Below are 24,429 nucleotides of genomic sequence, written 5' to 3'. Positions count from 1 at the left end.
CTCCTATAGGCAGATTCACAATGAAGATGCCTGTACAATAGATCAACTTACTGTTGTCTCTGCCACATCTATCGTGCTGACAAAAATGCTATTAGCCATATGGGCACGTTTAGTCTCATGACAGTGGAAAAAAGAGCATATTCTTTCAACAAACTTGCATTCTTATGGATGGTTGATCATAAATCATCAGTAGTTTAACCTGTGCTAAGTATTAGTGGTAAAGAGTTTTTAATGGCTGCCTTTGCAATGATGGGTGTGTCTTCTGTTCTCACTCTTATTCTGATTTTAAGGTTTTGAAATGACATCTGTTCTTCTTTTCTTCTACAGTGGACCTTCAAGTTACGTACCACTCTGGATACGTAAATTTCGGGTTGTGAACGCGGCCAACCCAGAAGTGTATACTGGGATTCGCTGCACGCGCATGCACAGAAGCGCTCTGCACACCACACGCATGTGCAGAAGCACTCTATTACTCCATATGTGTGTGCAGAAGCGGCACCTCCCATTACGGACTTTTCAGGTTAAGTATGGACCCCCAGAATGAATTTAATTCATATACTGTCCACTGTAGTGAGGGAAAACTCAGGAGAACAGTGGAAAATCTGGGAGGTGATAAAAAAGGAAAAGCTCAGCACAACAAGAATAAGAACTCCCTTGATCCATGGGTAGTTTTGACAGAAGATTGTCACCTCTCTTCCTGTCAGTCTCTTCTTTTTCTTCATAAAAATCACCTTACACATGTCTGTCCCAAGATGTAAAAAATGTAAAAAAAACACACAACCAGCTAAAAATACTAGCAGATTAATTTAAAAATAATGTAAAGACCCAACAGGGAAACCTTGCTGGAACAAAAAAGGCCTTCAATTCTTTCCATAAACTTCAGCTAGTGGTTGCCTATCATATTTGGGCAGGAATGGACAAAACAGGGCAGCCACACTAAAAGCCCTGCTCTGAGTTACTTCAGAGTGGACTACTCATATCTTTGGAACTTGTAGGAAAAGCTGTAAGGGCTGTAAGGGTAGCCACATTATGTCAGGTGATCTCATCCTCAATCCAGGGTTGCAAAGTAAGAACTATTCTGTAGGGCTGCCGTTTCTTCTCTTGTAGGCAAAAACAGGAACCTTTGGAATTTCAGCCAGTAGACCTGAAGTACTTCATTCTGCCAATACAAATTCTCCTTCTTCGGTTACTTGGGGTGGTGGTGGTGTTACATACCACATTATCTTTTCACATTGCAGTAACCAGGTTCTAGCATGTGGGGCGCCACCCCCTGCCACCCCCCAGACAACCTACTTCTTATAAATGGTTCTTTGGGGGACCTTCTACCAGTCAGCAGAGTGAGGAAGAAACCCTAGGTGAAAAATTCTGATGAGTAGGGAACAGAGGTGAGGGATTGAAGTACAGTGTAGTGCAGTAGGGATGGCAGGGACACTGACGGAGGAAGAGGGGGGCGGGGGGAGAGCACTGCCCTTGGCTGTGCAATCCCAGTGGTGTTCCATCATGGCTGCCTCCCTGCCCACGCTGGGCGCCTCGTCCCTGCAGGCGGTGTGCAATGCCCCCAGAACATGTGCCACACCCCTGTTGGGAGGTGCGCCCCACCCCCAGAATGTGCGTCCCACCCCTTTGGGCAGTGCGCCCTGCCCCTGCCTGCTCTCCGCCCCCAGTGCCGCAGCAAGAAGGTCTGCCACTGGGCAGAGAAATCTACCCTAAACAATCACAGAAGCAGAACCGCATCAGTTTGCATGTTCATTTGCGGTCTGGAACAGGAATCAAGCAAGTGAATTCATTACGCACTATTGTTGTATTTTTTAATCTGCAAACAGTACATAAGTGATGACTCCATCACCCTCATCACCCACATTTCCTTTGTGTTGAAGCACAAAGTTGACAGCAAGACAGCAAGATGAATAATAGTTTTTGAGTGGAAGCTGAATTGCAGCCAAATGGAAACAGTGCTGACTGTGACGTATACAGGTTGGAACAAATTTTTGCTAACCTTTGCATCCCTTCTGCTCAGTGCCCACTAAGGTACCTTTCTGTCCATAGTCACATTGTACCATGATTTCCCGTTGCCTGCATTGAAGGCTGGACTGCCAGTCAAGCTGGCTTCTGTATGTGGAACAGTGAGGGTGCCATCTTGTCATTTGCAAAAAGTCTCCAGCTGGGTCTAGTTGCCAGCTAGAGTGACTTGAAAATTGGCAACTCCAAGCAGGTCAAAATATACTCAGTAAGAAAAAAATGACTTTAAAACTTCCAGAAAAGGAAACATAAAAGAGGCATTGAAAAAGATTTGACTCAAAGCATTGATTAAAATGCAGTACAGCATGTGAGCAGAGACATAATGGACACAAGGAGGGACATTATGGGGGAAATGTTGCGGGAAAATGAAAAAAGCGCAAAGTAAAATGGTATACAAATGGTGTGTCGGGGACAAGGGCACATTTTAAATGCACGGTGCTTTCATTAGGAAAACATGGTTTTCTGGTCTCCCTTAGAATTAAATCACCTTTGATTGAAAATGGAATTAGGGAAGCAGAGAGAGATTTATGCACTCAAGTTTCTTTCTTTCTTTCTTTCTTTCTTTCTTTCTTTCTTTCTTTCTTTCTGAAAGCTGGACTACTTTAAAAGCTGTTTGGTTGAAGCCCACTTTTTCTCCCTCTCATAATACTAATACTTGGAACCATCCAATAAGATTGAACATTTGAAGAATCAGGAAAAACAAAAGGAATTACTTCTTTCTGCAGTGCACTATTAAACTATGAACTTTGCTCCTACATGATGTAGCAATGGCCACCAACTTGGGCGGTTTAAAAGAGGAGTAGACAAATTCATGGAGAATAAGGCTAGTAATGGCTACCAGCCATGATAGCTAGGTCAGAGAAAGTATGCTTTTGACAACCAACTTCTGGGAAAGCCTTAAGCATCTCAAGACCTCAATAATGACCTCTCTCCATATGAACCGACCTGGTCTCTGAGATCATCATCTGAGGCCCTTCTTCATGTGCCTTCTCCACAAGAGGTCTGGAGGGTGGCAGCATGAGTGGGCCTTTCTCCAGTGGCTCCCCATTTGTGGAATGCTCTCCCCAAGGAGTTTTGGCTGCTGTCTTAGAATCTTAGAATCATAGAATCATAGAATCATAGAGTTGGAAGAGACCACAAGGGCCATCGAGTCCAACCCCCTGCCAAGCAGGAAACGCCATCAGAGTACTCCTGACATATGGTCGTCTATATTCTGTTGCTGTTACATTGAGATTCTCAAATACAGTACCAATCTGACTCCAAGTTGGCATGGAGGAGTTTTGGTCAATTGGAAATTTTAAGAAAACAACCCTAATTGGACTGAAAATAAAAATAAGTACACAATTAGCTTTCGGATTTTGAAATTCTCCAAATTTTGCAATACAGCTCTCAGCTAAAAATTTTAAAAAAGGAGAAGAAACATAGAGGTGTATACTTTAGGGTTAAAACATGCAATTAGAAATGTGTGCATTGAAATGAAATATGGACTTAAATATATGTTTTGTGATAAAATATATAAATATGTACTGGCAATGTTTTTGTACAGTTTATTTTAATTACAGATAAATTCATAAATGGGTCAGGTAAAAGGTAAACATAAAGAACCCCTGGACAGTTAAGTCCAGTCAAAGGCGAGTATGGGGTGCGGTGCTCATCTCGCTTTCAGGCTGAGGGAGCCTGTGTTTGTCAGCAGACAGCTCTCTGGGTCATGTGGCCAGCAGGACTAAACGGCTTCTGAAGCAATAGAATACTATGACAGAAACCAGAGCACACGGAAATGTTGTTGACCTTCCCACCTATTTATCTACTTGCACTGGCATGCTTTCGGACTGCTAGGTTGGGACAGAACAATGGGAGCTCACCCCATAGCACAGAATCAAACCGCCAACCTTCTGATCGGCAAGCCCAAGAGGCTCAGTGGTTTAGACCACACTGCCACCTGTGTCCCTTTAAAGGGGTCAGGGCAGACCTGTGAATAATATGCAAAAACTGACATGGATTGAGAATGTATCAGACCCTCCATCCCCAATCATTATTGCTTACTTTCAGCAAGGCTGCAGCCTCAGGCAATCCCAGACTTCATCGAGGTGTTGCTGAAACAAAGTTAAATTGTGTATATTTTTTCTTAAATGCTGAGAGCAACTAAAAGTATTTTGATAGAATAAGGGCAAATCTTTGCTGTGATTCATGTCGTTATGCATAAAATCACAATACGCTCTTTGATCTCTTTTCAAGCACTCTGTCCCTTGTTTTTCTTTTTCTTTTGTTTTTGTTTTGTTCTCTCAGCAAAAATAACAATGAAATAAACATTCAGGGGGGAATACAAAATGTTCTCCACTTTCCCAATGTGTTTGAGTTTTATTTTACTTGCTGGTGATCTCTGTATGCTTTCCCCACTGATTTCTAAACTGATTTCAAATATTAAGAGTCTCAACCTTTACCAACTGAGCTCTCTCTATGTTTAGTACATTATTATCCCCTTATAACTATTTACTACTGCTGCTGCTACTAAGTATCCAGAGATGGGAAAGTACTTAAAAACAGGGAGAGGTGGACCCACCATTAGTCATACCATAGTTACATCCAGACTACATCAGGAAGGGCCACAGCACAGTGATAGAGTTACAAGCTTGGTGGATCAGGGGAATGCTGTGGACATAGCATATCTTTCAGTAAGGCTATTGACAAAGTCCCCCATGATATTCTTGAAAAGAAGCTGGTAATATGTGGACAGGATGAAGTAATTGTTAGGCAGATTTGTAGCTGATTGGCTGACTGAACTCAAAGATGGTTCCTTGTCATCTTGGAAAAAAGTGACAAGTGGGGTGCCGCAGGGTTCTGTCCTGGGCCTGTTGTTGTTCAACATCTTCATAAACAAACTGCATGATATAATTGAGGGGATGCTCATCAGATTTTTAGACGACACCAGACTTTGGGGGTGGGTAGCTAATGCTACAGAAATCAGAATTGGGATTCATGATGGCCATAAGAGATTAGAGAACTGGGCTGAAAGTAACAAAATGCATTTCAATAGGGATGAATGTCAAGTTCTACACTTAGGCAGAAATATCCATTTCCACAAATATAAGATAGTGGACACGTGGCTTGCCAATGGTATGTGTGAAAAGAGTTTGGGATCTTAGCACAGTAGACCACAAGCTTAACATGAGTCAACAGTGTGATGCAGCAACAAAAAAGCTAATGTTATTTTAGGTTGCATCAACAGAAGTATAGCATTCTAATAAAGGAAAGTTCTAATACAATTCTATTCTGCCTTGGTCAGACCACACCTGGAATATTGTGTCCAAATCTAGGCACCAAAATTTATGAAGGATATTGACAAGCTGGAACATGTACAGAAGAGGGCAACCAAGATGATCAAGGATCTCAAAACCAAACCTTATGAAGAATGGCTGAAGGAGTTGGGTATGTTAAACCTAGAAAAGAGGAAACTGAGCGGAAATATGATAGCCATCTTCAAATATCTAAAGGGCTTTCACATGGAGGATTGAACTAACTTGTCTTTTCCTGCTTCATAGGCTAGGATCCAAACCAACAGCTTCAAGTTATAAGAAAGGAAATTCTGACTAAACATTAGGAAGCACTTTCTGATGGTAAGAACTGTCCTGCAGTGGAACAAACTCCAGAAGGTGGTGGATACTTCTTCCTTGGAGGTTTTAAATGAGAGGTTGGGTGGCCATCTGTCATGGATGCTTTTGTTGAGATTCCTGCATTGCAGGGGGTTGGACCATATGACCCTAAGCATCCCTTTAAGCTCCACAATTCTAAGCTTCCATGATAAGTGCAGCATGTATGTATGTTTGGTGGGCCCTTTAGAGTTCTTTTCATTCCTTCAAAAGAATGTACAAGGGCTTAAATGGGGGACGCAAGCATAATAATAATAATAATAATAATAATAATAATAATAATAATAATTTATTATTTATACCCCGCCCATCTGGCTGAGTTTCCCCAGCCACTCTGGGCGGCTCCCAATCAGTGTTAAAAACAGTACAGCATTACATATTAAAAACTTCCCTGAACACGGCTGCCTTAAGATGTCTTCTGAATGTCAGGTAATTCTTTATCTCTTTGACATCTGATGGGAGGGTGTTCCACAGGGCGGGCGCCACTACCGAGAAGGCCCTCTGTCTGGTTCCCTGTAGCCTCACTTCTCGCAATGAGGGAACCGCCAGAAGGCCCTCGGCGCTGGATATCAGTGTCCGGGCTGAACAATGGGGGTGGAGACGCTCCTTCAGGTATACAGGACCGAGGCCGTTTAGGGCTTTAAAGGTCAGCACCAACACTTTGAATCGTGCTCGGAAACGTACTGGGAGCCAGTGCAGATCTCTCAGAACCGGTGTTATGTGGTCCCGGCGGCCACTCCCAGTCACCAGTCTAGCTGCCGCATTCTGGATTAATTGCAGTTTCCGGGTCACCTTCAAAGGTAGCCCCACGTAGAGCGCGTTGCAGTAGTCCAAGCGTGAGATAACTAGAGCATGCACCACTCTGGCGAGACAGTCCGCGGGGAGGTAGGGTCTTAGCCTGCGTACCAGGTGGAGCTGGTAGACAGCTGCCCTGGACACAGAGTTAATCTGCGCCTCCATGGACAGCTGTGAGTCCAAAATGACTCCCAGGCTGCGCACCTGGTCCTTCAGGGGCACAGCTACCCCATTCAGGACCAGGGAATCCTCCACACCTGCCCGCCTCCTGTCCCCCAAAAACAGTACTTCTGTCTTGTCAGGATTCAACCTCAATCTGTTAGCCGCCATCCAACCTCCAACTGCCTCCAGGCACTCACACCTATTGGCTGAGGCCCACTCCCAGGCAGCCATGACCCTTCCCCTTAAAAGGCAAAATACAAACTATATAATAATTTAACAGAATAATAATAATAATAAAACAAAACAGAACAAAACAAAACAAAACAAAGCAAAGAACAATAGTGCTGACTCAGTGCTTATCCCACCCCAAGCAAAAATAAAATAATGAAATAATATAATATTATAAAAACCAACAACCACCACTTAAAGTGCTGCAAATTAAAAACGATTAAAACATTTAAAACCATTTTGTCCATTGCTGCTGGTAGCTGCTCAGGCCTCTAAACTGTAGTGGTAGTGCAGGCCCCGCCCCCTAGGCCGGATGGAGTTGGCAGGAGAGGGAGCGGTCTTCCCAACACTCACGCAAGCAGCAGCAGCAGCAGCTGTCATGCCATCCATCCATGCACACAGTCAGCCATCCATTCAGTGCCAACATAGATAATGAATGCATCTTTTTTATCCCCAACCTTACTACATTTAATAAGGAGGTAATAAGGGGTCTTTTAAGCTTCCTTGTTACCAGATACCCTGATCACACAAGGCTCCCAATCAAAGTGAGGTTTCTAAAACTGCAAAGACAGAGTCATCTTGCACAGGCAGACAGGACTTCCCATCACAAATGGTCCTCTGGATCCTAGCCATTATTATCATGATGAGCTATTCAAATGTGGAATTGATGGATTCCTGAATAGTCAAATATGACATCACTAGTTAACAAATTATAAATTGAGCAAATTATCAGGAGTCACCTGAGATTCATTGAGGGATCTCCAAGGGAATGAATTTGAAGTTGAGTGTTCATTAAAAATAATGAAGACTGAAATTTGGATTGCAAAGCTGAATGTGTTTTGGTCTATATATGTAACATAACAGCAAGCTGGAAAGAGAAAGCAGCTCATAAATAGCATACAGTTTTTTTAAAACATCTCAGCACGTCCATCATCTTTTCAAAAAGTGGTCTTGATGCCATGGCAAAATCTTAATGGATCCAGAAATAATTGAATTCTTGCCTTAATACATATGGACTAATTTGAAAGCTCATTATTTATTTGGCAAGTATTTAGCATAACAAATTAATCTAAAATGACACATGAGAATAAAGGAGGTAAGTCAGAATGAATTCTGGAAAATGAGATTAAAGAGGGAAGAGTAAAATGTTCTGGATAATATTTTATATATACAGTGTAAAGAACTCTTGGCATGAGGTTCCCAATGGCTATGCAGGAATGTATGGAAGACCACATATAGGGAAATACATCTAGTACAATTGAAGCCCTGGTCAAGTGTTTGCCTCCTGTGATTACAGCAGGAGTGGGGTGGTACAGCTTGAGGAGATGATTCACAACAAAGTGCTTTACAGCTCGGGGCCATATTCCCTTCTGGGCAATGTTTCATGGACCACATGCCTAAGGTGGGCCTGACCAGAGGCCAAGGTGGGAGGAGTGCATTTGTAGAGTATACTGCTTTCTATACACCTTTACCACTCTGTTCTCCTTCCTAACAAGCAAAAGATATTATCAGAATTCAAGGCCACATTCCAGCCAGTTGGGGTGCAAAGAAGGCCACTGAAGGTGCTGCCTGGGGAGAGTTTCAAGGGGCACATTTTCTCTCTGAGCCCGAGGTTTCCAAACCTCAAACCCTATGTTGTATTCCATTCCTTGGTTCTGTCACCCTCCATGTGGTCTGGGACTGGGGTGGGGGGGGGGACAGGTGGTGGCTCCCTACTAGACGCTCCCCCTTGAATGTTTTCACCTGGCTAGAAAGTTTCCTTGCTATATGTTTCTTGCCTGCCCAGCTGGAAGCTAGAGAGGGATGAGTGTGTAAATTAGCATTTCCTACTCCACCCACTGCTGCTTGTGGTTCTGCCTAACCAGTGGTATGTGGCTGCTTTTCAAGCTCTCACCTGATAGCTTAATGATGCTTAAAGCAATTGACCAAACTTACAGATGGGAAATAAACATGTTCTCCAGGGGTTTTTTTTTTGTTTTGTTTTTTAAACTGGGAGAAAGAAAGGGTGGGTAAGGAAAGGGTATGCCTATAAATAAATAGCAAACGGTGTTTGTGTCAAAGGAGAGGGGAAGGAAATATGAGGAAGGACCATAGCACAATGGTAGAACATCTGAGTTGCATGCTAGCAACTTCTTCCTGAAACCCTGGAGAGCATATACAAGTCAGTGTAGGCCACCTTCTCTCAACCTTGGATCTCCAGATGTTGTTGAACTACAACTCCCAGACCAGTGGACCTGCTAGTTAGGAATGATGGAAGTTGTAGTCCAACATCTGGGGACCCAAGGTTCAGAAAGTCTGCTGTAGGCAATACTGAGCTTAGATGGACCAATGGTGTGATTCAGTACAAGACAGCTCCTGCTTTTTCCTTTGTGTCTGGGAGTTGGGGTGGGAAAAGAGATAATGATTCTATTGCTGTGGGTGAGCTCTTGCTAGTCCATTTCATTATCAAGCACCATACCACGTGGTACAGCTTGAGGAGATGATTCACAACAAAGTCCTTCACAGTGAGGTAGCGCTGTCAGATTTTATCTTAGAAAATGGAAACAGAAAGTGGGTCTTGTGAGATGCTTTTAATATATTTAAGAAAACCTTCCCCTTCAGCTCCAGGCAGATTTATTTATTTATTTATTTATTTATAAAACACACACACACACACACACACACACACACACACACAACCCAATTTCACCATTTAGTAAACCAATATGACTTAAACTGGTTGGGTATCAGTCTGGCCAGGTAGGTGGCTGGCAAAAGGAGGTGTTCAATGCGCCTGCCTCCATTTGAAAGATAGCAATTCAGATATTGTTCAAAGAGAGCATTGGCAACAAAGCCTCCATGGAAGGGTCCATCAGTGCTATGGCATGGCTTAAACAACCAATGATTAATAAGGCTGGGTTGGAAATGATGTGCTTCCACTAGTAATGGTATTTCAGAGGTCCAGTGCATACCAAGAGTCCCCCTATACCTGGTGTGAGGAACATTTTTCATATCAAGGGACACATTCAATTCAGTGCAAACCCCCCCCCCCCCATTGGCCACATGCCATGGTGGATGGAGCCATAAGCAGAAGTGGTTGGAGCAATAAATGCAAATTTCCCCTTTGTACAGTAGGCTCATTTCAACACACATTCACACATTACTAACTCTTTTACATCCAAAGGCACAGTCTAGTCAAACAGGAAGGATGCAAAGCAGGGCCAGTGAGAGTTGTAGACTGGGAAAGTATGAAGGGTCAGATAGAAAGGCCTGGAAGGCCACAGTCCCCATTCCTGTATTAAATCACTCCTGCAGTAAAAAGCAGAGCTTGGGGGAGGGCTGGGAAAATAGTACCAACTCCATAGGTGATGTACCAGTACTGGGAGGTGCAGAGTCATGATGGGAAACTCAGCACCCTCCATCAGCCCCACTAAGCATGAGCAGTCACTCCCAGCCAGTCAGCTTAGCCAATGGTCAGGAATGATGGGGACTGTGGTTTATAAACAGCCGCAGCATCACAAATTCCTCAGTGATTGAGCAGAGGAAGAGATTCAGACAGAAGAGCTCTTGGAAAGAGGACCAGGTTTAGGAGAAAAACCAGAGAGAAGGCCCCACTCCTTAACACATTTAGAAGGGCTTGGACATAATAAAATACAGAAGCAAAAAAGGTAAGTGTGATTTTCTCATTTTAAAGCACACCTGAGAGCAACAGAAGAGCCTTGATTGGTCAGGCCAAAGATTCATCTTGTCCAGCATCCTGTTCTTTAATTGGTCAACAAGATTCCCATAGGACGCGCATAAGCAGGAACTCAGAGTAAGAACATTTTTCTCGCTTGTCATTCTCATCAACTAGCATTCAGAGGCATGCAGCTTCCAACAGAGGAGGGTTGTGCAGCTGTAAATAAAACACATGCTAAACTAAAGTATCCAGTAATTTAAATATTATTAGGGGCTTAGAGAATATGCACCTGGTGTTGGGCCAAAGAGACAGATCAGAGATGCCCCACAGGGTCACTAATTTGGCTGGTTGGGATAGGCTCTGGGCTATTGCTGAGTGACTTGGAGGCTGCTGCTGGGCCTGCTCAAGTTTTCATGGACTCCAAGACAACCATGGGTCTCTCTCAGATAGTCATCTGTCCAACACACAAGACAAGGAACATCTATGATGTGATCTTTCCCCCAAACAATATGAGTGATGGACTGAAGATGAGGGAGTACAATGCATTCCCTTATCATAGAGCACTATCTGGTTAAGATTGGACTATCAATGGCAGTTCCCCCCCTTGGTGAGCCCATTCAGATGGCCCACCCTCAAAGACTGATGGAACTGGATGCATTTCTGAATGCTCTGGGGGATTTCCCAACAGCAATGTCACTCTCCCCTCCTGCTGGTTTCTGGCAACTGATATTCAGAGGCATACTGCCGCCAACTGTGTGTATAGTCTATGCCAGTAATGTAATCTCCACACTTCAGAAGTTCTGTCCCACTCATGGAGGGTGAACAGGAGCAGAGAGACAGCAAGCATTGAGAAGGGGGTGTTAAGAAAATCTGTATAATGTTAAAATAGCCTTTTCCCAAGCTGGTGCCTCCCAGAAGTTTTGGACTACAACTGCCAGCAGTCTCTGTTAGCATGGTCAATAGTCACAGTTGACAGGATTTTTGATCAACACATCTGGAGGACATCAGGTTGGGGGAGGCAGGGTTAAAGCATTTCATGTGTTGTGCTAAATGCACCTGAATGTCCATTCAATGTAATGAATGACATCCTACATGGTGTAGCAGTTATAGTGTTGTATTAGAACCTGGGAGTTTGAGGTTTGAGATTCCCATTCAGCCATGATGGTCACTGGGTAGCCATGGGCCAATCAGTGCTTCTGAGCCTTACCTATCTCACAGGGTTGTTGGGATTAAATGATGGTAGGGTCTGTATAGTTAAAGCTATGGTTTTCCCAGTAGTGATGTATGGAAGTGAGAGCTAAGAAGGCTGACCACCGAAGAATTGATGCTTTTGAATTATGGTGCTGGAGGAAACTCTTGAGAGTCCCATGGACTGCAAGAAGATCAAACCGATCCATTCTGAAGGAAATCAGCCCTGAGTGCTCACTGGAAGGACAGATCATGACGCTGAGGCTCCAATACTTTGGCCACCTCATGAGAAGAGAAGACTCCCTGGAAAAGACCCTGATGTTGGGGAAAATGGAGGGCACAAGAAGGGGACGACAGAGGACGAGATGGTTGGACAGTGTTCTCTACTACTACTAACATGAGTTTGACCAAACTGTGGGAGGCAGTGGAAGACAGGAGTGCCTGGCGTGCTTTGGTCCATGGGGTTATGAATAGTCGGTCACGACTAAACGATTAAACAATAACAACAGCAGCAGCAGCAGCAGCAGCAACAAAAGGGTTCTTTGAATCTAAGCACTAGTTCCCAAACTGAATAATACCAAAACTGATAGTAACATAACAGAGATTCTACAGTTTTCAAATGTGCACATTTCTTCTTTCTTGTTTGTTTATAAGTAATTCTGCATTTGTCAGTTCCCTCATTGCTGGAGCCTACTGATAAACTGTCTGCACAAGAAAGCCATGCCTCTAGATTCCTAGATTTGTTATTTTTTAAGACAGACACATCCATCAAAGTTTCCAATTGTAAAAGCAAATGGACCCACTCACTAGCCAGCATGGTATGCTGAGGCCGGCCGTGATCCACATTATGCAGACTGAGAAGTTAATCATGCTTGCTGGTTGTTTATAGCATAGAACATCTATATATCATGTGAAAAAGCCATACCTATATGGGCTGTTGCAATAATGATAGGAACAAATACCTATGCTTTTTACTGGACTCCTTTTCCAGGATTTTACACTGTATGCATTCTTCTACAGCATGTAACACTACCAGGGTTACATTTGCATTGCTAAGTCAAATGCTAGCAATGTATTTTTGCATTGATTGGTGGGTTATTTCGTTTAGGGAAAATCACATTTCCATTTCCATGTGACATTGTCAGTGTCTCACCTCTTCTCCTGCACAGTCATTAGGACAGCTCCCCACTTCTAATAGGTGTTGCACATATTCACCCATCCACCCTGCTGGATTAAAACTGCAGTCGTATTTCACATCTTACACCTGAAAGGTTTGCTTTTAGACAGTGTAAGGGAAAGGGAAATTAAGCCTGGGCTGAAAATTCTTTCTGTTAAGGGAGCAATCCAACCCAACCACCTGCCAGCCCAGCAAGCCTTTGCAGAGAGAAGGAGCAGCTCTCTTGCATATAGTGACCAGGGTGGAAGGTGTGTGGGGGGGGGGTGTGTGGGTGTGGGTGGGTGTGTTGAGCAGGGGATGGGGTGCAGACAGATCACTGCACTAGCCTGCACTGCACTATTTGAAAATTCAGTAGTGATCACAATAAGGAAACCGAACAACATATAAACCACCATGCAGAATAAAAGCAACAAAAATCTGAGGCAAATTTAAAGACCTTGGCAAATTCACCAGGCACTGAAATGACACCAATGCAGATGCCAGGAAAGCTTATTTAGGGAGAGAATTCCAAAACCATCACTGAAAAGAACCTATCCCTTTTAGCCACCCAGTGCACCTCATTTGGTGGGGGCACTCAGAGCATATCTTGATTTAGCTACATGTTAGGAGGGGTTGCCCCTCAGTTATCCTGGTCTCAAGCCATGAGGAGACTTAAATGACCAAAACCAGTACTGATGATTAGAAGGAGTAAGCAATGTCATGTCAATGGCTTCCAAGCCTGCTTCCAGATTGCAGGTGATCCCAGACCACTCCAAAAAAACTCTGCTGGATGGAACTGTGATGATGCAATGGTGTTGCTAGGGGAGAAAGTGTTTCTTTGACACCATCACCATCAGAAAGTTGGCTTGATAGTCAACTCTAAGTAGGGATGGACAAACCTGTCAGGTTCCATTTCTCTCTTTTTTCAGTCTTCATTTCAGTTCAGCACATTTCATTTTTAAAAACTCAAGCACATTTTCCACTTAATGTCTAAGCATTTTTATAGACCCCCCCCATTATATTGTTTTGCAATCAATTTCCCCTAATATATTGTATTGTTCTAAGTCATTCTCTGCCAACCCTTTGCTCCCCCAGTGTTTTTGGACTGTGTCCCACCAGCCCCAGCTAAAATGATCAATAACCTATGGTGGTTAGAGTTGTTGTCCAAAGAACCTGGAGGGCACCAGGTTAGAAGAGGCTTTCCTACTTTGTGCAGCATGTGCATGACAGCACAATCCCACTCTCACATCAACACTCATTCAGTGCAATGTCTGAATAGCTCCTGGAACCAATGTTAAGGTTGTTTGAGTTTTGGCCATTGTTCCAAAACTTAATAATTCCAAGGCTGACTAGAGTTGGTCAGTGTCGATACTGACCTTTAACATCCTAAATGGCCTTGGCCCAGTATACTTGAAGGAGTGTCTCCACCTGCATTGTTCAGCCTGGACACTGAGGTCCAGCTCTGATGACCTTCTGGTGATTCCTTCACTGCAAGACATGAAGGGAACCACTAGAAGACCTTCTCAGCACTGGCACCATCACTCTGGAGCGCCCTCCCATCAGATGTCAATGAGATAAATAACTATACAACTTCTAGAAGACATCTGAGGGCAGCCCTGTATTGGAAGGTTTTGAATATGTGATGTTTTATTATATTTTTATATGTGTTGGAAGCTGCTGGGGCAACCCAGCCAGATGGGCAGGGTGTAAATAAATAGTAAAACTATTACTACTACTACTACTATAGCATCACACTAATATAGCTGGCTGGAACTAATGGAAGTAGTAGTCCAAAACATCTGGGGGACTCCAGGTTGGCGAAAGCATGCTTTTTGTTGTTTTGTGAAAACTGCATTGCAAAATTCAGAGAAGTGTGAATTTCAAAGAATTCTTTCATTTATGTGTGTGTTGGTTCAGGAAGTGTGAGTTAGGTAGATTCTCATCCAAATGCAAACTGAACAAATGCCTCACCCATCCCTAGCTCTTACCTGTTCTAGATTTGATTTCTGTTCATCCCCCCCCCCCTTATTTGCCTTTTATGTATCATCCTCCCAACCTGCTCCTACTATGGAGATCAACTTCCTTTGATCAGAATGAGCCACTATTTGTGGGAATGAAAAAGGCATGGGCTAAAATTTAATTTGCAAACATTGGCAGCCTTTTTTTAATTAATTGGAAATTAAAAGGTCAGATAAGACCACAACCTTTTCAGTATCTTGAAATCTATGTTGTTGACCCCCTGTGAAAGGTTTCTAGCTGGGAAAAAATATGAGAAGGATGCACATACATATAGCACATTGGATACTTTTCTGGGTCTCTTGATATGAAGATTCCATTTCATGCATGAGCAATAATTTGAACTGGGGACATCAGTGACATATGACTAAGATTTCCCCACCACACTTCTGATAACATTTATGTGAACTAAAACATATTACTTTTTAATGTCAGAAGAGTTAACATTTTGTCACCAGGAACATTATTATCTGCTTTGCTCTTTTCACATTTTTCTTCCCTTCCACAAAGATATAAATTAACTCTGAAAATAGTCTTTCTGCCTCACCTGTCAACGGACCTCCCTCCCCTTGCTGGTCCAAGCATGCCTTTTAGCTATTTTCTTTGCAAATAAAATTAGGTCTTTCATGTAACTTGGATCTGGAATTTGGAGATTTGTCTTTCTGAGGAATTTTGTATTTTCTGATGAACAGTTTATCTCTGCCATCTAGATGGGACCCATGCATGACTCCATTTGCTTTGTGTGTGATTGCTCTCCCTTTTGTCCTGAGCTGGTATCTGGGAGATGGATGTGATTTGACCTGGAGCTTGGCCACAGGCCACAGGCCACAAGCAACTTGCTTCAAAATAATTACGGTACATCAAAGGATCTGAAGCTAATTCCAGGTTGAACAGGCTGCACACTGCACCTTATACTCATCTTGGACCAGGAACCTTGTAATGTAAGAAAATGAGAAGGGATGGGGAAATCTGTCAGTTTAGGTTCCCCTCAGTCCTCATCCTCCCTTATCTCTAGTCCTTTGCTCCTGTCTCAGTGACATCTATACTGGATTGGTCATGTCTATGGCAGGATCCCCAAGGATGTGTTCCATGAGAGACTGGCTTCAGGCACCAGGCCTGTTGGCAGACCAATCTTTATTACAAAGATGTCTGCAAACATGACATGAAAGCTGGCAACATTAACCCCACTGTGTGGGAATTACTTGCAGACGACCACAGTGCCTGGAGACAAATATAGCTTAGGGGTACTTCTAGATTCACTGCTGTCACTTGATGCTCAGGTGGCCTCGGTGATGGGAAGGTCCTTCCATTCTCAAGGAGTTTTAGGATTTAGGATTTCTACTGTAAAGACCACTTAACATGTCTTTTGCAGATATGTACAACCCATCGTGGCAAAGGTCAAAAAGGCAAGTTAGTGAGAAGGGGAACCTGGGCAAAATTCAAATGTTTTCCTTAATTCATGGCACACTGCATGACAGAATATTTCTTACTGTTTGCTCCAAAGGAGAAAGACCTCTGCTATCAAAACAGCAATTGCATTTGACATGTCTTGAAAATCTCACAAAGAGAATGAGTCAGTAGCTACCCGTTGCTGGGTATCCTCAAATTGGTAATATAAAATCAATTTTTCCTTACTTTAGTATGAAGGTTCCTGGGAGGTTCTCTGCAGCAAAACATAAACGTTGGAAATTTAGGATAATATTCTAATTTAATCTCCTAGCATGACTCCTTTGTTCTCCTGTTCCTCGTCACACATGACTGACGTTCACTCTTTAGGAAAACACTTTCTACAAATGTCAGATGCCATTAATTGCATTTAGCACAAGCTGCTTCCATAGGATGCAAGAGCTGCCACTGTGCACATTTTTTAATCTATGGGATACATGTCATTTGAAACGAATTAGTACAAGAAATGACTAAATAATTGGTATTCAAGCATGTATGGCAGGGGTGGAGGTTTTCAGGCCTTGAGGCCATATGCACCTACCCAGGCCTCTCCTTCTGATTCTCAGAACTCTCCCCAGGCTACAACAGTCTCGTTGCACACCCTCCTTGAGTGTTTCTTTCTGGACCTTTGAACTCTGATCATGCTTCTTGTTTGCCTGAATGGAAGACAGAGAGGGATGTGTGAGCATGTGTAGAAACCAGCCTACTTTAGAAAGGTAACAGTTACAATTGTTGTTCTGCCCATTTTTGCCTCTGGCCTCACCCACCACCAGCATGTGGTCCTCAGAAGCAAATGTAGCCCTCTGGGCTGAAAAGGGTTCCCCACCCCTGATGTACAAGCACTGGGTTATTATCTTTTCTTTTCTTTTTTCCAAGAGCTGGCACAGTTAGTATAGACTGGGAGCCTGAAAGGTTTCTTATTACGAAAATCTGCTTAGTAATGAATTTCCATTTTGCCTCTCCAAACTACACACCTTCAGGACTATTTGCCTACAGTGGTGTGGGGGCTCCTTCTCCCTGGTGCCTTCCCACACCTCTCCAGTAATACTTGGAAGAAAGGAGGTATGCCGGTAGACACCTTCTTTACGTGGATCATCATATCACAATGGGAAGGGATTCTTACATTGCTATGGGAATGGTATAATTGGCCCTTTCTGAGACTGAACGATGGATGCTCTATACCACTTCGGGCTGCAGATGGAGGAAATAATATATTTAGGAATTTCACTTTTCATATACACTCACCTTTCTTTATACTGCAAACTACTTATGTCAACAGGTCAGCCTAGTAGGCTCCCTGACATGCTGTAATCTCAGGTTTCTGCTGAAGTAACATCATAGGTCTACAAAGGTTTAATAGGCTGTATCAGCTATCTGCTTCCTAAGCTTTACTGCAGGCTGATTCATATGTGTCTATATGTCACCCACCCAGAAACCACAGGGGTGATATAAACATGGGAGGGGGGGGAGTGCATTTCATCACTCAAATATTCTCAGCTGAATTTGTGACTCATGTCCTATAGGGGGGGCGAAATCCTTACAATGATATCATATGCTTATTGTCATCCTGTGTTACATCTGCCTTTACTACTGCCTACCAATTAGCTACTGGGCTACATTCAAGGTGCTGGTGAACTAAGCATTGCACAGCTTAGGACCAGGATACCTGGAAGCTGTAATGATCTGACTGATTCCTGCCCTCTGCAGGAGAAGGTCTCTTGCATATGCTATCTTATCTATGCATGAGGTAGGAACGGGACCTTTAGTATGGTGACACCTATGCTTTGAAACTCCCTCACATAATATATCAGGGAGGGACCAACTCCATTGCCTTTTGAAGATGCTCCTTTTTCAACAAGGTGCTTAGCCTGGTCTGTAGGAGTATTGGATTTGTTTGAATATACATCTTTATGGTTAATTTGTTTCTTTTGAGAGGGGCAGTTTCACAGGAAGTGATTTGAAAATGAAATAACTACTTTCCCGGACACCATTATCCATTGTTTCTCTGCTGCTGATGGCACAATACAACAGAGTTTGATCTGTTGTGGGTTGATCTTATGCGTACCTCACCACCTGATGTTGCCTTCATCAAATGATAAAATGAATGCAATGTCTAGATGCAGCCTGTGTTACCCTTGGTGAAATTCTTTGAAAAAGAAATGGAACATGATTTTGAAAGTGAGATGGTTATATGCCTGACAACTTTATTTTTGTTTTGATCCTAATTTGTGGCTGGTATGCTCACTTAATTTCTAAACAGCACAGCACATTTATTCATTAACATTTGGAACACTTTTCTACTTGCATGGGTTGTGGGTAATGTAATTAATAAATTATTTAGCCAGAAATGGCACCTTAATAACTGTTTTTTTTCTCTCCCTCAGAATGGCTGGATCACCAGCCGTGCAGTGATTATGATTGCATATGTTTATATCTTTCCAAGCAGCAACGAGGAAATAAATGTAAACTCTGCTACAGTATTATTTGCACAAACTACAAGCTGTATTTAAATGGAAGTGTGGCTGCCAAACATTCTAATGCCTTCCAAGCTATCTACACAGAAGATGAGTTTGCTTAGAAAGAAATGTGTAAGATAGAGATGTTTGCAATGGCAGATCCAGGCCCTTCTTTTCAGTGGGGAGGGAGGGCATGGGGGGAGGCTATCTGAATGGGCCAACTTTTTCCTTGATACTGTCACCTCTGCCCATTCCCCTGATCTCTCTATCTGCCCCCCAGTCTGGTTTACCACCCAGGAGGAAATTGCAAGACAACACGAGGGTGTTTAATATTGCTTGCATGTTTGTAGAGGATGGGTGGAGAAGCAACAACATTAACAAGGCTCAGGGTGGTTTCCTTAGTATATAACTCAGGCAGAAGTATCACCCAGATCTACCTGGAGGCACCGGGGATTGAACCTGGGACCCTACCATAACGCGTGTTAGAAGATGTGGCCTGCTTTCTGCACTGCAACACCTAGCTCTGTATCTCCTACACTGTCTGGAAGCAGCTCACTGGGGTTTCACCGGCTCTTTCCAAATGGCAGCCTTTCAGTAGCTGGTAAAGAACATTAACTATAAGTAGCAGAGGGAGGGGCCGAAGACTCTGATATTATTAGCCACCATCAACTACCTCCATTTGTGCCCCTTTTGCACCATTCAGCCCCCTCAATTTATAGCAGAGCGAGGGGAAGTCTTCAACATGTCAATTTTGCATTGATTTAATGTAAGCCTATTATGCATTCTTGGATTTGGTTAGTTGCCATAAAAATACTAACAGAGAAGTGGGATATAAGCAATGGTAAAGAAAAACAGCAACTGCTAGATCTCGCCAACCTCCACTGCTGGTTATAGATGAATGTGTGGGATAGCCAGCCTAATATAATCAACATGTTCAAGGCTAATTTATGCATGAAGTGGTTAATGCCATGGAGTAAGCTCTCCTGCCAGGCAACCCCTTCTTGCCCTGGTCCACCCCCCTCAGTTCACCAGAGAAGCTCAACATGTGAGGTCTGAGCTGGTTGATCCAAGCCCAGACCACATGGCTTTCATATGCTATTTTTTGTTTTCCTATAACAACAATATAGGAACTTTCATCACTTTGAAACTAACCTAAGTATTGCTGTCTGTGTTTTCTGAGTACTGTATGGAAAAGCACAAGAACCTTTGGAGAGTTTGTTAAGTAAACAATTTTAAACTTACCAAACATGTAGGGTTTGTTTGTTTTTTCTGTGCAAAGGGAAGCGAGGACCATTTTGGAACTCTTAGGGGCATATTTTAAAGGTCCAACAGCCTATATTTCAAATGTTTCACTTTGCTGCATATTTTGTGATTTTAAATGTCTGCTGGGTTCTCTCACGCTTAGCATCCAGGGAATTCTCCTCTTTTATACCTATTTTTCCTTGCCACTAACAGACTGCATATAGATTTAATAGGAAGGCAAGAAGCTGTCTTATCAATGCTTTTGAATATTAGGTTTGTAAGATTGAAGTGGATTAAAGTGCTCAGTCACTCTGGTGGAACAAAGAAACCTCTTTTTTTAAAAAAGAAACAAACATTTTTTGTTTGGGAAAGTGAGGAGGAAATGCAATGGAAAATGGAAAATAAACAAATGATTAATGGAAAACATATAAATATCACATGGGCTAATGAATGAATTCATGAATGGTCATTGTCACAAAACTACACTAGCTCCATAAAGAATAGCTCAAGAAAGATTACACATAGTCTAACATCTGCATACATTTTATGAATTCAAATGGGGGGGGGGGGGGAATGTTCAACATACTGGTCGACTGGTGTATCCCTCAATAATGCTGACGCCATCTGATAGTGGTTCTCCAGATTGTCAAGAGAGAGAATCTTAGTAGGGTTGCCATATTTCAAAAAGTAAAAAATTTTTTTGCCAAAGTTGTTGACCTTTCCTTTCCTTTTTCCTTTCCTTTCTTTTCCTTTCCTTTCCTTTTTGGCCAAATTTGTTGACCTTTTTCTTGTTGACATTTCTGAGCTATTTTTAAGGGAAATTGGCAAAAATAATTCTGCCAACATGGGTTGCTATACGTCTGGATTCTCCTGGACATTTTTCCAATTTTCGTCCAGACACTGCTTTCAATTGCAGTATTCCGGGTATGTCTGGGAAATTCTGGATATTTGGCAATCCTATGTTGCAGAGATGTTGGGAATTGAATTTGGAACCTTCTGCATACAAAGCAGAACCACTGAGCTATATGCCCCTTATTCAGAGTTTTAAAAGTTGCAAGCCTAGCAGAGTACAACTCAACAGAGCACTCGCTGCCATTGCCTTTGAGCTCTGACAGAGTTATGGACAATAGGAAACATTTTAAGAAGCTGTAGTCTTCTTGGACAGCCTGGTGGAAGGGAGAGAGAGAAGAAGAAAAAAGCTGACGAAGCTGACCTTAACTAAAAAGCTGTCTAGCAGCATACAATGAGGCAATGCTGTCTCTTTCTGAAAAGTTGGGCATCTTCTCTCTATATAAAATATGTTTTCTCCTTCCTACACTCATGCTTACCCTGCAAACCAGGAAGGCACAGAACAAAAATAACAGATGACAGTGGGGTGTTGTTTATTGGATCGATGGCATGATAAATGATCAAATGTTCCATGCAGGGAGCCAGACAATAAGCTGAAGCCAAGCTCACCTTGCAATCAATCCCCTGACAAGTCTCTTGGGCTGAGGAATTATAGCAAAATTGAAGGCACACTCTGGTCCCCTTTCCTCCTGCTAAGGCACCTGGTCAAGATCTAGCCATTTTTCAGTTCTTTCAAATAAATTCAAGGGAAGATGTGTGTGTGGGGGGGGGTATTCTTTGGCACAGAGGTGGCCAGCTGATGGTGTCCAACAGGCTGCCTCACTCCCTCCTCTGTCTCTCTGTCTCTGACTCTCTGTTTCCTACCCCATTTTGCTAAGCAACTTCACTTAGGACCTCTCAGCTCTTACATTTTACAGTGACATAGCTGCTATTGATTATGAATTGTTTTGGTATCTTTTCACATAACTTTATCATATCCCACTGCTATTCTGGAATAAAGTGCTCTTCTTTTTCTTCTGCCACAAAAGACATTTGTAAAAGATCCATACTGGAATTCTCAGTATTTCCATTCTTTGTAGAATGTGTTAAAAAGCATCATGCCACTTTCTCTTTGGAGAGGATGGGAGTTGGTGGACTTTGGTGCAAGAGGTTTCGGTTTCACACCACTTCGCTCTGACCAGTGTGAATTGTCAGTTTAGGCTATGTGTTGTTCTGAGGAGAAAAGGGCAGATAGCTATGGGAGTTCCAGGATGAACCATAGCAGGATGTAACAGAGTGGTCATTCCTCTCATCTAACCTGCTACACTTGTGGATCAAAATTTACACATAACATAGGCTCAGGTTAGATGGGAGAGATTTCAATATATAGCCAAGATTGACTCTGAGTTTTGGCAGACCCTAGGCAGACTGTCATTGGACGGCCCTACCAACATCCTCAGCCTCTTTGCAACTCACCACCCTGAATATTGCTAGGAAAGCCTTTTGTCTCAGGTAAGCCACGTTAAGGCACCGTATGGATGGGTTGCCCTCCATGTAATTTCCAGCCACAGGAAGTTAACACTGCCTGGGCTAGTGTTCTCTGACACCTGGCCTTTTAATTTCTTCATCATCATCAACAACAACTATTTTTGCATGCATGAGTGGAGCAGAGGCAAAGGCACAGAAAAAGAAGGGAAATTGCAGTACATGTCCTTTTTTGTTGTTTGTTTCATGCAGATTCAACAGAACAGTGTGGCAAATTAATGAAGCAATGCATGACCTACACAGAAGTAAGAGGGAAAGTGACAATAAAGTGATGTGAGCTCTGCAAATGCTTTTGGTGGAGGAGGGGCATGAGGAGGAGCACTCGTGTGTAGGAGCCAGATCCATGTGGCACTGAACATGCTTTGCATGCTTAACCTCCCCAAGTATCTCCAGTGAAAAGGATCAGCAGATGGTGTGAAAGTCCTCTGCGTGAGACCTTGGAGAGATCCGAATGTGTGCAGATTGCAACTTACCTATCTCTCATACTTTTCAAATGATACTCATCTGTTCTTTAAGTGTAGGTTATCTTGCCCTTCTCTTTTCAGGGATGAAGATTTCTCCCATAAATTTGTTTTTACAGGATGATGTCTTCTGGCTTGCAAGGCCAGGTTGGGGCATCAATGAACCTATAAAAGGGCCAATAAAAATGTGTGAGCCTATGTTCTACTTCCACTGTCAGAGGCATTATGCTTCTGACTACAGAGCCATAGCTAGGTGATCTTGTGCCCCTGACAGAACTTTCCAGATTGCACCCCCCAGCCGTGAACAAATTAGCTCTTCTTTCTGCCTCTCCTCCAACCCCAACCCCCCCCACCCATTCAATTCCTCACACACTTCACCTTGTAATGAATTCTTTTTTGTAATGAATTCTGATTGAAGCAGGACACCAAGATGGGGTGTTGGGTTGAAATAAACGGCAGACGAATGACAAGTGTCATATGGGAGGCATCTCTCAAGCATGTCTCGGGGAGTCCCTTTTATTGAATATTACAGCATTGCCACAAATGTGCTTGTTGCTGATTGGTTAACACAAATACAATGCAAGGGTTGCATATAGGCATTAATAATCAATATATGAAAGGTTGGGAAAGGGAACACAGAATTGGACAGGTATGAAAACCTCCTTATTAAACTATTACTAGTAATTGATATAGCAAGACTTAAAAGAACATAACTATCGCATTCCGTAGATGTGGTTAACCATGCATTGAGAACAGGTCAGGGTACAATGTTTCATGAACTCAATGTGAACTAAACATTCTAGGGTGGGTGAGGAAGGAACGCTTCAGCTTAGAGCGGTTTGCCAGAGTCATGGGCAGAAGCAAAACTTCCCATCAATGGGGAAGGTTGACCTAGATGATGGTATACAGTGGAACCTCAGGTTAAGTACTTAATTCGTTCCAGAGGTCCGTTCTTAACCTGAAACTGTTCTTAACCTGAAGCACCACTTTAGCTGATGGGGCCTCCTGCTGACACCGTGCCACCGTTGCGCGATTTCTGTTCTCATCCTGAAGCAAAGTTCTTAACCTGAAGCACTATTTTTGGGTTAGCGGAGTCTGTAACCTGAAGCGTATGTAACCCGAGGTACCACTGTATAGACATTTCCCGACTTACATGTGGGTTATGTGTCATGAGACAAAGGTTCTTGAGAGCAGAAGAAGCAGTAAGGCCTACAAGGCCTACACAATCCTTCAAGCCTAAGCCTGCGTTAACAGCAAACTGCTACGTCACTGTGACACATCTTGGGTGATGACTCATTCTCCCTATAAAAGTAGCCAGCCTCTCTGTGTGTCTTGGCCAGTGTGTGTGTTGTGTTGTTGCAGACAGAGTGGCTCCAGGACTCCAGTAAATCAGTAACTAAGACTGTGCCTCTGTGAAGAGTCAGATAGCTGCTATGAGCACTCTGTGTACGCTCTTTAACTGTGCTGTTTCTGAACAAGTTTATTTTCTTCAGCAAAGTTTTATTCTGTTTTATGCGTTGATTGATTTACCATTGTGTGACATTACGTTCCGGGCCCCTGCCTGCATAAGTGAAATCACATA

The 24,429-nt window shown here is 43.0% G+C and overlaps 1 long non-coding RNA gene across 2 annotated transcripts; it reads right to left on the bottom strand.

Annotated features, from left to right (window-relative positions):
* Positions 1 to 15,748: 15,748 nt before the first annotated feature.
* Positions 15,749 to 24,221, bottom strand: LOC309334105. 2 transcript variants are annotated; one of them, XR_014152878.1, is made up of 4 exons: positions 24,001 to 24,221; positions 22,860 to 23,012; positions 17,439 to 17,506; positions 15,749 to 16,971 (listed from the first exon to the last, which is right to left on the bottom strand). It is a non-coding gene; the product is annotated as an uncharacterized lncRNA (long non-coding RNA). The 2 variants fall into 2 exon arrangements; XR_014152879.1 differs by lacking the exon at positions 24,001 to 24,221 and adding an exon at positions 23,226 to 23,283.
* Between the last annotated feature and the right edge of the window lie 208 nt (positions 24,222 to 24,429).

The sequence above is a fragment of the Podarcis erhardii genome (genome assembly GCF_964252035.2).
Source record: "Podarcis erhardii genome assembly, chromosome: Z".
In the NCBI taxonomy this organism is placed as follows: Eukaryota; Metazoa; Chordata; class Lepidosauria; order Squamata; family Lacertidae; genus Podarcis; species Podarcis erhardii.
This window is presented reverse-complemented; position numbering and strand designations above follow the sequence as displayed.